The sequence below is a fragment of the Zosterops lateralis genome, assembly GCF_965231275.1.
Source record: "Zosterops lateralis genome assembly, chromosome: 6".
NCBI classification, from domain to species: Eukaryota; Metazoa; Chordata; class Aves; order Passeriformes; family Zosteropidae; genus Zosterops; species Zosterops lateralis.
In genome coordinates, this window is record NC_139761.1 from 58,051,713 (window position 1) to 58,065,727 (window position 14,015).

Genomic DNA, 14,015 nt, shown 5'->3' on the forward strand with positions numbered 1-14,015 from the left:
GCTGTGTTCATTTTTAATGTGCTGTCAACTTGTGTGTGTGAAAATTCCAAGAATTGAGAGGAGCCCAAGTACTAAAAGTGAAATGCCTGGAGAGCCTCCTGGAGGAGAGCATTCCTACAGATTTCTGCAGCTCGTGTGTGTTGTGTTCATACAGATCCATTTTCAGCCAGGCTGCTGCTTTTCCCTGCCTTATCTGGATGCAGTTTTCATTCCTGCAGTGCCAGGACCTGAGGTGACTTCTCGAGTTCTCAGTCACACATGCAGGTTGCACAGTTCACATACATGCACTTTAAATAACTCTGAGTACCTACAGTGGAAAAGATGGCAGGGCTGAAGCTTTCCCAAGGGACTGGAAAAGTCTTACAAGACATATTTTAAACTTTCTTAAAAGTCACTTCTGGGCCCAGTGAAGGGATCAAATCACAGGGAATCTGGATGGAAGTTTAGGACTTGCTGTCAGTAGATGGTTTTTATCTCAGCTTGTCACCTCTCCTGTTGTCACCTTCTCAGGACTCTGGGGACAGGGTCACCTGCCAGGCTGGGTAGGTAATTTCCTTTGTAACTTTCAGATTAGCAACTGAGGCACATGCAATTAAAGCAAATTGAAGAAAGGTATAGGATGAATAAAATAATCATCTGTGTTACAAAAGGAGAGAAGAGAAAAAGACCAAAACAAGCAAGGTGTGATTACATAATATGGTACCACTAGTGTGCTCAGTACTGAGCTGAGATAGGGTACTTAATTAAGTATGACAAGGAAAAAGCATTAAAAAGGAGAAGAAATTGGTAGCAAAAGAAAGAGAAGAGGGAGAAAAAAGAAAGATGAAGGAAGGTGCTGTTGATATGCAGGATATAGGGAACATTTGTTTTCAGGTACTTTCAAGCTTTGATCTTGGAGGTTAAACCTTGCCTCTCCCAAGACCTGTGGTAAATGGATAATTTAAATTTAAAGTTTAATTGAGGGTACAATGTCATCCAAAGCCAATTATATTTTATAAAAAAGTAGCATTGTGAAAAGACATTCACAAATTCTGGTACGAACTGGTGGCACTCCTCATGATTAGAAATTGTAGCTACCCCTCAGAATCTTAATTCCTTCATTAAACTTGGGCACCAAAATTCAGTGGTTCTACTTCCTGAATCAGAAAAATAGGTATTCTGCCCAGATGAAGTGTCTTTCTAAAAATAAGTCCATATATTTTCTATAGAAAGAAAAATAATTACAGGGAGCACTGAAATAGAAGACTTTTTTTTTTTCCAAGATTTGCATCTCAAATGGTGTAAAATATGTTGTCTTACAGAAGTAGAAGAACAAGTAACGCATTCACCATTGGATTAGTGGGAAAGAACAGCAGGATGTGGGAGAAACACTATGCCAGCAGCTGAATCCGCAATTTGTTTGAGATGTGTAGGCTCTGAAACAAATAAAATCTTGTCTGATATTCCTCAAAACGTTCAAAATTAATAAAAACCCAGTGTTTCTGAAAATACTGTCTTAAATGTTTGGGACACACTGCTGGGAGACACAGGGGAGGGGTCAGGGCTCCTGACATCTGCTGTGGCAAGAGGTTGTATCCAGAGAGGGTAAAGGGAGCCCTCGCAAAGGATTTATTTAAAAACTACCTTTCTCCAGACAGATGGAAAGGAGTAAAGAGGGAAAAAAGGATGATAATTATCATATGAAGGATAACAAAATTATTGCCAGGCTATATGGATTACTGTGTAACCTCATTAAACCACGGCTACTTCTTCTTGTCTGCCTCATGGTCACAAAAATACTTGCCTTGGCGTCCTTAAAAATTGTAGCTAAATTAAATCTCATTCTGGTTTTAAATGATCAGTTGTCTTAACACAACACTTACATCACTCAGATGCAACTCAGGGGTTTTTTTTTAAGCAAGTACTGAGAAATCTGCTGGGAGATGATGAGTAGGATGTGAAATTCAGCAGCCATATCAATTTTTGGAAGGTGCATATGCACATTCCCCTGCAATAATTAGTTGACTATGCTTTCTCAGGCAGAAATGAGTCAGTCTGAACCATTTGATAAGGGTAGGGTATTTTTGAATTACTCTTTTCAAATCCCCAGCAAACCAGTGCTGTTGGCTTGTCAGAAATGTTTGTATTTAAATCGCTGACTGACCTTGCTTAGCCCTTGGGTGTTGAAAGCATCCAGCACTATTCAGCATTTCAGTTTTGGAATTGAAGGATGCAGAGGCCATAGTTATTGCTTCTGTCATCAAGAAGTCATTAAATAAATGAGCCTTGGTGTTATGTTGGCCCTTCCTTAAGCCCAGTTAGTTTGAAACACCTGATGTTGTAGGTCTATCTGGCCCACACCATCCTCAGCAGTGAAAATTTGCAAAGGTAGAAAAGCTCTGGCTCAGATGGTTCCTAGATCTTAGCATCTCCCATGCTGGTGGCATGCTTTTATTTACTTTTCTCAGCCAGTGCTCAATGAAATGTAATACAAATAGTGCTGGAGTGTTCCAGCACTGCATGCTCAATGGCTCTTTTAATAGGTTTTTCGAAAAAGGAATTAAAGCACTCCTAGGAAGGCTGGGTTCCCTGCCATGTTACCTCCTCACAACAGACAGTTTTGCTCTCAGGTTATCTCAAATAAACATGTCTGCTGACAGCAGCCTGTTACTAGTGCCAGCAAACAGTAAAGCTGCAGGTAAGCCTGTTCTCTTCTGGTGGCATCTGTGTATTATTCTTCAGATAAAATTCTGTCTCCATCTATGTCAATAAACAATTATTTTCAGATGTGGCCAAGATTTCAACGCCTCTGTAACAAAAATCCAGGTAAAAAAAAAAAAAAACCAAACAGATGAAAAAGAGGCAGGCTGAGAGATTAATATCCAGCTCACCATATAATAGCAAGCTGTTAATTTCAAGATATCTGGAGTTTGCACTTGGATTGCAATCAGGAAGGATCCCCTGCTTTCCCCTTCTCCTGCTTGCCTCAGTGTCAATGACAGCTTTTCAGCTTCCTCAGAAGCAGCACAGGAGGCAAGAGCAAAACCTCTCATACCTTGAGTAAGGGAGAATGATCCTGTATGTTTTATGGTAAGCAATAAGTGCTTTTTCTTGGGTTGGGTTTTTGTTTGCATTTAGGTGGGAATAGCAAATGACTCCATGGCTGTCACAATGTCTCGTGTTTTAATTAAAAGATACCACAGTACATTGAGTCACCAGGTGCCAACAGCCAACTTCTTCATCAGCTCAAAGTTCTCTCTATGGGACTGGTGAAAAGATGATGATCCAGTTAATGGGGTCACTGCTGTCATTAAAGCTGAGGGAGGTGACATGGACTGGGGAAATCAAAGCAGGAAAAGAGCCTGCTTCATAGCTTTGCTATAAATTCAGGATGCTGGGGTTATGTGCTGAGCATGTGGAGGAAACTGAAAACAGCAACTATGAAGTCATTACTAATTACTTGATCTTCAGCAGGAGGAAGGTGAATAAACAGAAGTGTGAGGCCTTGTGAACTGGAGAAGACAGAAAAGCTGAGGCACCAGGCAGGCTTCAAGCCAGAGAAATTGTAGAGAAATTTTTATTATTCAGGTGCGTAGACGAAGCCTTTACATGTAAATGCTTAGAGCAGGTCTCCCCTGCCTGGGAGAGGGGACCCAGCTGTATTAGTAGTTAAAACAGGGACTGGAAGGGGGAATCCAAGAGGTTGATTCTGTTGAGAAGGGAAAAGCAAGATTTCCTTTGCTTTTGCACCTGGAAGAAATTGACTGTGAAGAAATCCTTTGGCAGTGTTTGCCTCATTTTCAGTGCTGGACAAACTCTGCTTCCAATATCCACCCAGAGTAAGCACAGGGTGCACAGAGCAGCCCCTCTTTGTCCTGTGCACACCCCTGATTGTCACAGCTCTGTCACTGCAGGGTCTGAGTTCATTCCTGGGCACAGCCACAGGGGCAAGGCTTTCCCACAGACCTCAGGTGTCTGAGGAGGGTGGGGCAAGTGCTGAGCAAGGGAACTTCAGTTTCTGTTGTGGTGAGAACCAACACAACCCCCTACAAGGCTACATTGCTAAGCTTCTTCATTCTGCAACAAGTGCCAATTATTTGGTGCACGTTTGGCACAGAAATGCACAAAATTCACAGCCATTCTGAAGCTTTATAATTGAGCCTCTAACCTGAGGAAGGGTTTATACTGTTTAGCACAAGAAGAGAGTGATATCAGGTCGTTGTCTTTGGACAGCGATGTTCCATGTCACATTTTAAAGCACAACAGCAGCTTGGCCTGGACGTGATCTGAAAGGGCCAACCCAAAGCAGCAGATAAGAATTTCTCTATTGATTTTGTCTTTGATCAGACCACAGCGATTTGTCAGTGAAATGTCAAACACCTAAAATAATGAAGGCAGTCCCACCATCAATCTGTTGTCAGAATGGGCAATAATGGTGCAGGCAATCACAAGATGTTCATGTTGACTGCAAGGCAGAGAGGAGACATCTGTGCAAGTGCCAACGTTGTGCTCTGCACTGGGATGAAAAACAGAGGCAGATTTTGGTCAAGTGTATTGGATTATCCCTTTTTCTGACCCAGAGATGGGGCAACTGAGAGGTGTTTTAAAACTTTTATTCCATTTTCAGTCTCACGTGAAGGGTGAAAAAATACAGGTGTAATAATTCAGGCCATCACAATCAGAAGCCAAACTATTTCCTAATTACAATCCATTATAAGCCTTTCTTGGCCTATCAGCTTTTACCACACAATGCTGTAAATGCCTTAAAGCCAAACATCTAAAATTACGCTTCGTGGGTCCTACTACAATGCATCTTTCATAGTTCTATTTCTCCAAAACACCCAGTTTATTCACAAGGCCATCCTTTGAAACTTCTTTCCAGTTCCATTTCTCTCTCAACAATACCTTTTGTCAAGCTTTAAAAATTCCCTACAAACCCATTTCCCACAGAAATGCAGGTGGCATCTTGGACACTGTTCCCAGGACACTCCTCCCTGGGACTTTTCCTTCATCCCATCTTATGGGGCTGACAGAACATCCCTGTTATTTGGATTCCTTCCTCCAATGCCCCAACCATTCCATGATGTTACAAAATCCATGGCAAGGCCACGTTATCTCCTCAAGACAGGATATTATCATACAGGTGGAAAACATACTAACACATTTGGGCATACTCCTCATTTGGGCAGCTACAGGGATCATGGAGAATGCCTTCAAGACTACAGTCAACTTACAGCCCTGAATATTCTATGCTTCCAAATGAAACAAGGTAGGAAATGAAGAAAGCTAGCAGAAAAACTAAAACTTTGACAAAAAAAAAAAAAAAAAAAAAAAAAAAAAAAAAAAAAAAAAAAAAAAAAAAAAAAAAAAAGATGGGTACAAAAAACCATTCAGATCACTGTAACAAAACTTAGGTCCTTTGTTCTGGAAATAGCAATGGTGATTTTACTGGAATTATGTACAAAGTAAGACATATAGTGTGGAAACACAGGAAAATATTACATGAGAGAACAAGAAAACAAACAAATAAATTTAGTAACTCAGGTGTAGCAGACAATAATTACCTGGCTGCAGCCCCCAGGGTGAGAGCTCTGGACATCTGGCAAATGGCAACAAAACTGTGCTGGCGACCTCCCTTTTCTGACATATTTATTCATATCTCAGTCTTGATCTTTGCTTGGCTGTAGCATGATGGACGCTTTTCATGGGTAAAGTGGGCTTAATATCTAAGAAATACCTCAACAGGGCTTCAGAACAGACAAATGGTAAGAATTTTTTGAGAAACTGCCATTACTTCTGAAAGGAGAGCATAGAGGAGGTGAAAATTGCATGGAATCTTTGTCAGCTGGTAGAATGCCATGGGCACATTTAAATTAGTTCTATACAGATGGGCAAAGCCTGAATTCCTTTCTGAATATTATGCAGAAATACAACTCTTGCTCTGCTAGGTAGGAATCCAGCCCAAGCAGAGACTTTGGCATTTGGTCTCTCCTCCTTCCAGCTGTTATTTCTCTAATAGATTGAGAAGTTTCTGCAGCACTAAAACAGAATAAATAGCATTGTCTTACAAGAGCTTTCTATCTGCACTTTAGTATTTGGCTTTGGCAAACAGAGTGGGATCCCGGGATCACCCAGCAGAGCAAGCAGAGACAGCACTAATGGTCGTGCTCATCACTCCTCACAGCACACAGGGAGAGCGCCAGGGGTGCTGCTGAGCCCTTCTCCAGCTCTGGAAAGAAAAACCAGGGAAGAACTGCCCCAAAAAATGTGCCCTTTAGGTAGAAGAGGGAAGCATCCAGCAAATCCATCCAGCAAATTCAGCAAAGGGAGCATCCAGCCCCAAGGGGAGCCCAAAGTGACTCAACTCTTTGTAATGAGTTGTAATAATCAAATGTAATTCAGTAAAAAACCATAGTAAAGGCCCAGCAGATGTCAGTTATTAAGATGAGGGCTGTTGGAAAGAAAACCAAAAGACAGGAATGCTTGTCCTGGCTTTCAGGATGAAAACACCAGCCCAAGAGACAGACAAGGAAACCCTGAGCCCATTAAGGGAAGAAGGTTCAGCACAAGTCTTTTGAACAGTTTGAACTTCCAAGTCTTGCAAATAGGCCACTAAATATGTAATTAAAATTCACCTCCCCCGTAGAAGAATCACTGGAATAGCTAAAGACATCAGAACTGGTCACACAGAGACTGAGTCACACAAAAATCAACAGACTTCCTCCAGGGGAATCAGCTAGTTGATCTCCCAGATCTGTGATGATTTATTTATAACAAACAATGAGAAAAAATAGATGTAAAATAGTCACACTTAAACACCAGATTCTAAAATGAAACGTGTATAAAATCCGAGCTCAATGCTGACATTTAGAAAAGGTGCCTGAATCAAGGAGTTGGTATTTTTAGTCACATTTAGAGCTCACAGGTATTTTTAAATGGATGGGTTGAGTGCTTTGGCCTGAAGTAATCTATCTGTGTGACATCCTGATCTTCCTTCCCCCCTCCTCTGTGGAACACAATGCAACCACCACTGAGGTCATTAGCACTGCCCCAAAATAAAGCAGAGATTTTCCTGTCGTCTTAATTTATGTGCTGCTCTAATATATCTGGGGGAGTAGGAACACCTTATGGGTTCCATGTATCAACAAGAATAGCATTTCTGTCTTTTGATGCCCTTAAAATCTTTTATGGTCTTTGGTTTTCCTTTGCAGCAACAAGAACACTTGGACTTTCCTGCCTTCAAACCCATGGCCATGTTCTCCAAAGAAGGCATCTAGCATTTCTGAAGCATTTATAAAAGAGGCAAGACCTTGTGGCTTGGAGAAGGCACACACATTGTCCCTCAAAAGGTGCAGCAATATGGAAGACAGCTTCTGCTATTAATGAAACATGAGGTCAACAGCATCCAACACTGATGGCTTCAGTCCTGTTTTCTCACAAAATGAGATTTACATTTCTTTTTTTCTCTGTGTGTTCATTTTCTTTCGTCATCACTTTTGAACTCATGTTGGTCTCATTTGGAAGAAATATTTGCCAGAATTACGAGTTCCCTATAATTAAAAAAAGAAATAAATTCCAAAAGTGGTGTTGTAAAGGAAAATAAAAGAAGCACAGTAAGGAGGAAGGAAAAGGCACGTTGGTGACATGACAGAAACTAAATTTGTTGACAGGAAAGCATGCAGGGGAGGCCCTGAGTTCTCACAGACCCTGAGCAGGGCCTGATGCAAGGAAAGGAGAGCAGAAAACCAGAGTTACTGAGGACAGGAAGCCTCAGGGAGTCAGGTGCCTTCATGAACAACTGCACTCAATTGCCTTAGAGGTCTTTTCCAACCCTAATGATTCTATGGTTCTATGTTTTCGTGCTCACAGAAGAAGCAATGTCTGATTTTATATAATGAATACAATGATGGGAGTGTTTTTATTCAAATATTAGTCATTTGAAGACATGCCAGCATTGTTAACCTGGGTTAGTGTCATCTGATGCAGATGCAAATGTGTGACACACAAAACCTGCACAGATTTCCTATTCTCCTGGTTTGGATCCATATTGGAGACAATGCTTTTGTGCTAATTCCAAGAAAATTCTAGAGAATGAATGAATTACATTCAGTCTTGGCTTTGTGTGATGGTTCTCAGCTTGTCAAGAAAGGAAACGAAACAAGAAAATATGGGATGAATGAAAGTCTCCCTCAGATTTCTTTCTTGGGAAAGCATGAGAATTACTTTTTACTGACTCCACTAACCCCAAATATCAACTAAACACACACTTCCCCTTTATTTACTTCTTGTTACAATGAGCTTTACTCGTTGCCTCGATATCCTTCTACAGAGAGAAGTTATGGCTTAGCACGTGAAAATACCCAAGTGTCCAGTAGCAAATTATATTTGTGGATATAGATTCTAATTACAGTCATATTACAGTATGTCTTTCTCCTTAGAAAAACAATTTATATGTAAAAGAATCTACATACTTTCTTCCTACACAGCATTTACTGTACTTTGTGTTCATTTCATCTATTGAAAGATCAATATTCATCCTAAAGAGGAACAATCCCCCCAAAAATTGAGGCCCATTGAAACTGAGGGGCAAATTAAGATGTAATATCAGTCTCAGAGCCAACATGGTTGGCTGCTCCACCATCTCAGGCATTAGTTTGCTGCTGTACTAAGCACAATTATTTTCCAAATATCTATTATGACTTTTCTTGGGTGGTTCTTCCTCACCAGGAATAGTTTCCTGATCAAATCATGTATCTGATGTTGCTTTTGGTGTCTCTTTAAGTGTTCTTCTGGCAAATGAAAGCACACAGTCAATTTAAGCTCTGTTCAGATCAGTAAAACTTGTGATCTGAATCAATGGAAATTCCTCCCCAAACCTTTCCTAAGACATTTTAAAATAATGCTAGGAGACAAGTCAACAGAAAATAAAGGACTAGTGCAGCCTTATAAAATCTGCTTCTGAATTTCTAATTCTTGCAATAAAAAGTCATCATCATACATGAAAGTCTTCAATGTCTACATTTCTCACAAGGTTTCTCATGCAGTGAAAAGACACCTGAACGTCACTGAGGCCAAACTGACTCTTGCATAAAAACCTTTCTTAAGTGATGGTCACCCTGGAATAACAATGATATTAATCATGAATCCTCACAGTAATAAAAAGACAGGGTAATGTGCTGCAACCACGAATCCTTGGCTAAATTTTGTCATGGGTAATTGCATCCCACTCACCAAGTGTTGCATGGCTGTCTTGGGGACTGGGAGGGTTGTTCCTGTGGCTGAGCCCCAGAGGTAGGTGCATTTCTGCCTGTGGAACATGACAGATGGCTCCCAGCCCTTTGGGATCCTCTGCATGGAACTCATGGAACAGTACTGGAATTCAAAGGAGCAGATGTTCCTGTAATATGTGGGAAGAATATGAGCATCTCCTTTTACTTTTAAGATAAATGTATTCAGTGCTGTTAAATTTCTCCACAGATATGGAAGAAAAAAAAAAAAAAAAAAAAGCAATATAACTGCTTTCATGATTTAAAAGGCATTTGCCAGTGGGTGGATTTTTATTATATTATAAAAATCTTTATTATTTTTATTATATTATAATAAATATATTATTTGTTTTATTTTGTTGAGATTTGTTGGGGGTTTTTTTAATCTATCTGCTAATACTAAAACTTAACTAGATTTTAGACAGGAAAAGGAAGATGGAGGAAATAAATGAATCTTTTTGTAACATAACAGAAAAATTCCCAGCTATGGAGTGGTCCTATACAGTAACTGTGAATCATCCAGTGATTTTTTTTTTCCACAGTGAAAGCTACAATATCAAAAGAACATAAAAATTGACTGCAATTCTAGTCAATTACCTAGTCCTTTTACCACTAGAGGGCTGAAGGAACAGATCCAACACGGGCTAGATTATCTGATAATTAGGCACTATTAGAATGTACACTAAGAATTTACATGCTTAGAAACAAGATATTCCTAAATCGGAAACAAACAAACAAAAAAACAAACCCCTGGAGTGCATATTTTTAGAATATTTCATGATCTCTGTTAGTGCAGAGATCCCTGAGCAAATTACCTCCAGTTTGGTTTAAAACTAGAAACCCCCCTGAAAAATGAGTGTGCAACTCCCGCACTCCACCCCATTTCATTCCTTGTGCCTATTGGACTGCTGACAAAGCAATAAAAATGTAATAAAAAAACATTCTAGCAACTGAATAAGAGCATCAGAGCAGCCCAATTTGCAAGCACTAAGCTGCCTTGTATCAAACTGAGCTGGAGCAGTGGAAAAGCTGCTCAGCTTTGCTTGACAAAGTCCACAGCCACTTTTATTTTGCCTCTGTGCCCCAGCTTCCTGCTAGATTTTTCTGTTTGTCCCTGTGATGGTGGCCCAAAGTTCTGGATTTCTATTGCCAAAATGCACAGTCTGGTTGAGAGGGACCCCATGAATATGGAAGTTCTGCCCAGACACATGCATCCTTCTGCATATTTCAGGCCAAGCATGTTCTCTTTCAGACACAAAATAAGAAGGATAATTGTGTTGTTGTGGAAATACAGAGCCAAGGTGTGATCCAGCAGTTCAGTTCCTGCCAGATTTGTTGTGTGACATATAAATCACCAACCTGGCCCACAGCTCAGGGAATTAAAGTGCCACTTAAGATGTAAACATCACAGAGATTATGAGGAAGCAGAAAGGATTTCTGTGAGTGTTGCGGCACATCACAGCTCTTCTTTTTGATGCCATTGTGTAATAAATGCACTTCTCACCAGGACAGAAGGGCCACACTGTGCTCACAGCCCAGGTCTGGAGCCAGAGGCACAGCCCATTCCATAAAATGCAGCTTTAGACACTGATGGATAGGCCTCCAAAAGGCAAAGATGTCTCTAAAGTGTCCTCAACCCAACTTCACACAGTTTTAACTGGGATTCAGGATTCTTTACAGCTTGGCATGCAAAATTCAGCATAGACACATCTTTAATATGTCAGCACATGGACACTGCATCTAAATCCTCCAAGTGATGGATTGTGCAGTTTTTCAAGGGACTTGTCCAGCAGTGAATCAGCATGACTCTGGAGAATAAGACAAAAGCCCACCAAAGTTGTTCAGGAACTGATCCTTGCAAATTTTCAGAGAGAATGAGAAAAGTCCTGCTTTAAAACAATCTTTTTGTCACATCCTTCTGTCCCTTAAGTCAAGGTTTGGCAAAAGATTTTATTTCCGTATTTTCTTCTAACGATTGAAATTTTTTTCATTAAACAGTTTGTTATGAAAAAGAGTTTACAAAGCTGTTGCTTCTTCCAGAAACCTTCATTCTGGTGCCTGGGAAGCATGATGATTGTTTTGGCATTGCTGTGTGATTTTGCAGTTCCACAGTCCCAAAGAAGGTAAAAAATTGCTTTGTTCTTCAGGTGACATCAAATTCCACTGCATTTAGTGGACAGCCACCATGAACAGGAGTAATAATTAGATCATAATTCATAGTTTTGAGGCATGTTTATGCTATCTTCAGTACCAGAAGCCTGTATGACACACAGGGGTTTGATGGCATAACTAAGATTTTAAGCACCAAATTGTTTTTCCTGAAGACATCACTGTATTATTGAGAGCAGTATTTTGTCATCTTTTGGTAAACAAGAATAAGAAAATGTCTTAGATTTTGTATGGGTGATCACATGAAATTAAAGTAACACACAGGAGCTTATTTTTCCCAATGGATCATAAAATATATGTTCATTTATAAATTCTGCCTGCATGATACTTGGGAAAGAGAAAATTCATTTTGCGGTGAATCAGCAGCAAAGGTAAGGTCAAAAATAGAATTTAAAAAATTACTATTTTTAAATCACTGGTATGGACCATGATGAAAATTTTAGCTTACTGTGTAGTTTTCTTCAGAAATAATAAGAGATTTATATTGGCGTATTGACTTTGAAATTTGAACTTCTCTAAAATAGTTATACAATATTTAGGCACTATTCTAAGGGTTATTGTAGAAAATTTTGAGATTAGATACATAGCAATAATAAAAAATGAGCTAAGAACCACATCCATAGTTCTTCACCTCTGAAAGAGATTAACTTCTTGAAATAACTGAGTTTGAAATTTGTAAAAATGAACTATTTATAGAAACAAAATGGCAGGTGGAGATTCAATCCTTTAGCCTTCACATGAGCAAAAGCTAAAGAAAACCCAATGGCATGAAGAAAAATTGTATTTAATTGCAAAGTTTCAGCATGAAACAATAAGTTTTCTGTTCCCTGTGAAAAACACAGACATCTGCAGCATCTTGGATTACACCATAATCATCCCACAGATATTGTTACAGCCATTTCAGAGCCACTTTTTTTTTTTTTTTTTTTTACTTAGCAACTTTTGGCTGAATCTCTTTCCTCCTGGTCAAGATGTGAACATTTAGCAGTGATCATCTGGACTAGAATGTTCTACATAACATCCTATTTCCCCTCACCACTGACACCAGTGCAAGAGCTCACTGTGATTTCACTGGATTTGGAGTGCACTTTCCTGATGGTCTGTCTGTGGCAGGTGTTCATCGTAAAAAAATCATCACTAGTAACAAATTTTATCAATGTTTATTCTACCAAGGTTAAATAGTTAATATATTATGCTTCAAAAGCTGACAGGACTGCACAAATTTGGCAGGACTCATGAGATCAGCTGTCTGCTGCTCTTGTGGGAAGCCAAACCAGCCAAGCTTGATCAGGACGTAACTCAGGAATACCTGAATGTATCATGGGATAGACATCAAATTTCTGTTTCAGATACCTACAGCAGCAGAGCCCAGTCACTATAGGATTGTACTAGGATTGCTTGCTATTTTGCATATTTTATGCAATTAAGGACTATCTAATTCTCCTCTCCTAAGAGAAACGAGTAGGAATGTACCATCTGGGCTTTTCTTCTCCATTTTGGTGTGATGTGATAAATTATTTACCTTTCTCAGATCAATCATCGTTTATTTATTAAATGCTATTATTTTGCTAATAATTATTGCTGCTGGTTTGTAGCCATAGCATCAGAGCCATGCCAGTGCTGAGCTTTCTATAAAAAGGGCCAGAGCACAAATAAACAAAGCAGCCTCGCCTGGCAGGCTTTACAGCCTCAAATTCCAGCTCAGAAAAGGGCTCAGTACCTTCCTGAAAGGCTTGAATTACAGAATCCAACCCCTTTTAATGCATCCCTGCAAAACAACATTCTGTTCCTGCGGCCTCTCAGGGAAATCTATTAATCTGGGTTTCCTTTGAGCATCTGCAATGGCACAGTGGAGCCACGATCCGCTGGGCAGACGTGCTTATGTAACTGTGCAGCTTCTCCTCTTCTGGGAAAAACCCTTTCAGGTTTGTAGTGCGAGTGACAACGCTGCAAACCACCAATCCAGGAGCCACCGCGATGCACACACAGATCGGGGCTGCGTTGTGATGTTAATTAGCAGCATTTCCATTGCCTGCGGTTTGTTTATCATTTGTTTTCTATCCTAGTGCTTCGCAGTTCTTTTACAATTTTGAAGAGGAATATTGAAATTCTACACGGATCAGTCTTTATTGGAATTTCAGTATTAAAATAATTGGTCTCGCATAGATGTTCTTTGGCGCTGTAAAATTTCATTAACCCTCCAGCAGAGGGCAACGTCTGAAAGAAATATTTCTATAAATGCGAAGAGCGGCTGCTTTTAGGCTATTGCAGTTACAACATATGTTTTCATCAGGGAATCTTCCTTGGAAAATACAGTTTGCATTTAGCTACCAACTGGGCAAGTGAAGGAGCTTAATAATATTAGAAGGGCTTGTTTAAAACAAAAGTTTGTTGTTTTTTTTTTTCTTAAGTAGCCCATTACAGTGACTTTAAGATTAAAATGAAACCTAAAAGAAATACAATGGTTATGACTTGGAAAGGAATACCGAATTTTGCCTCCTCAATTTTCTTCAAAGAGATAAAAGTTTATTATTATTATTATTAGCTTCTGAAAGAGAAATTAATTCTGCTCAGAATATGCTCAGCGCTGTAAACACCACA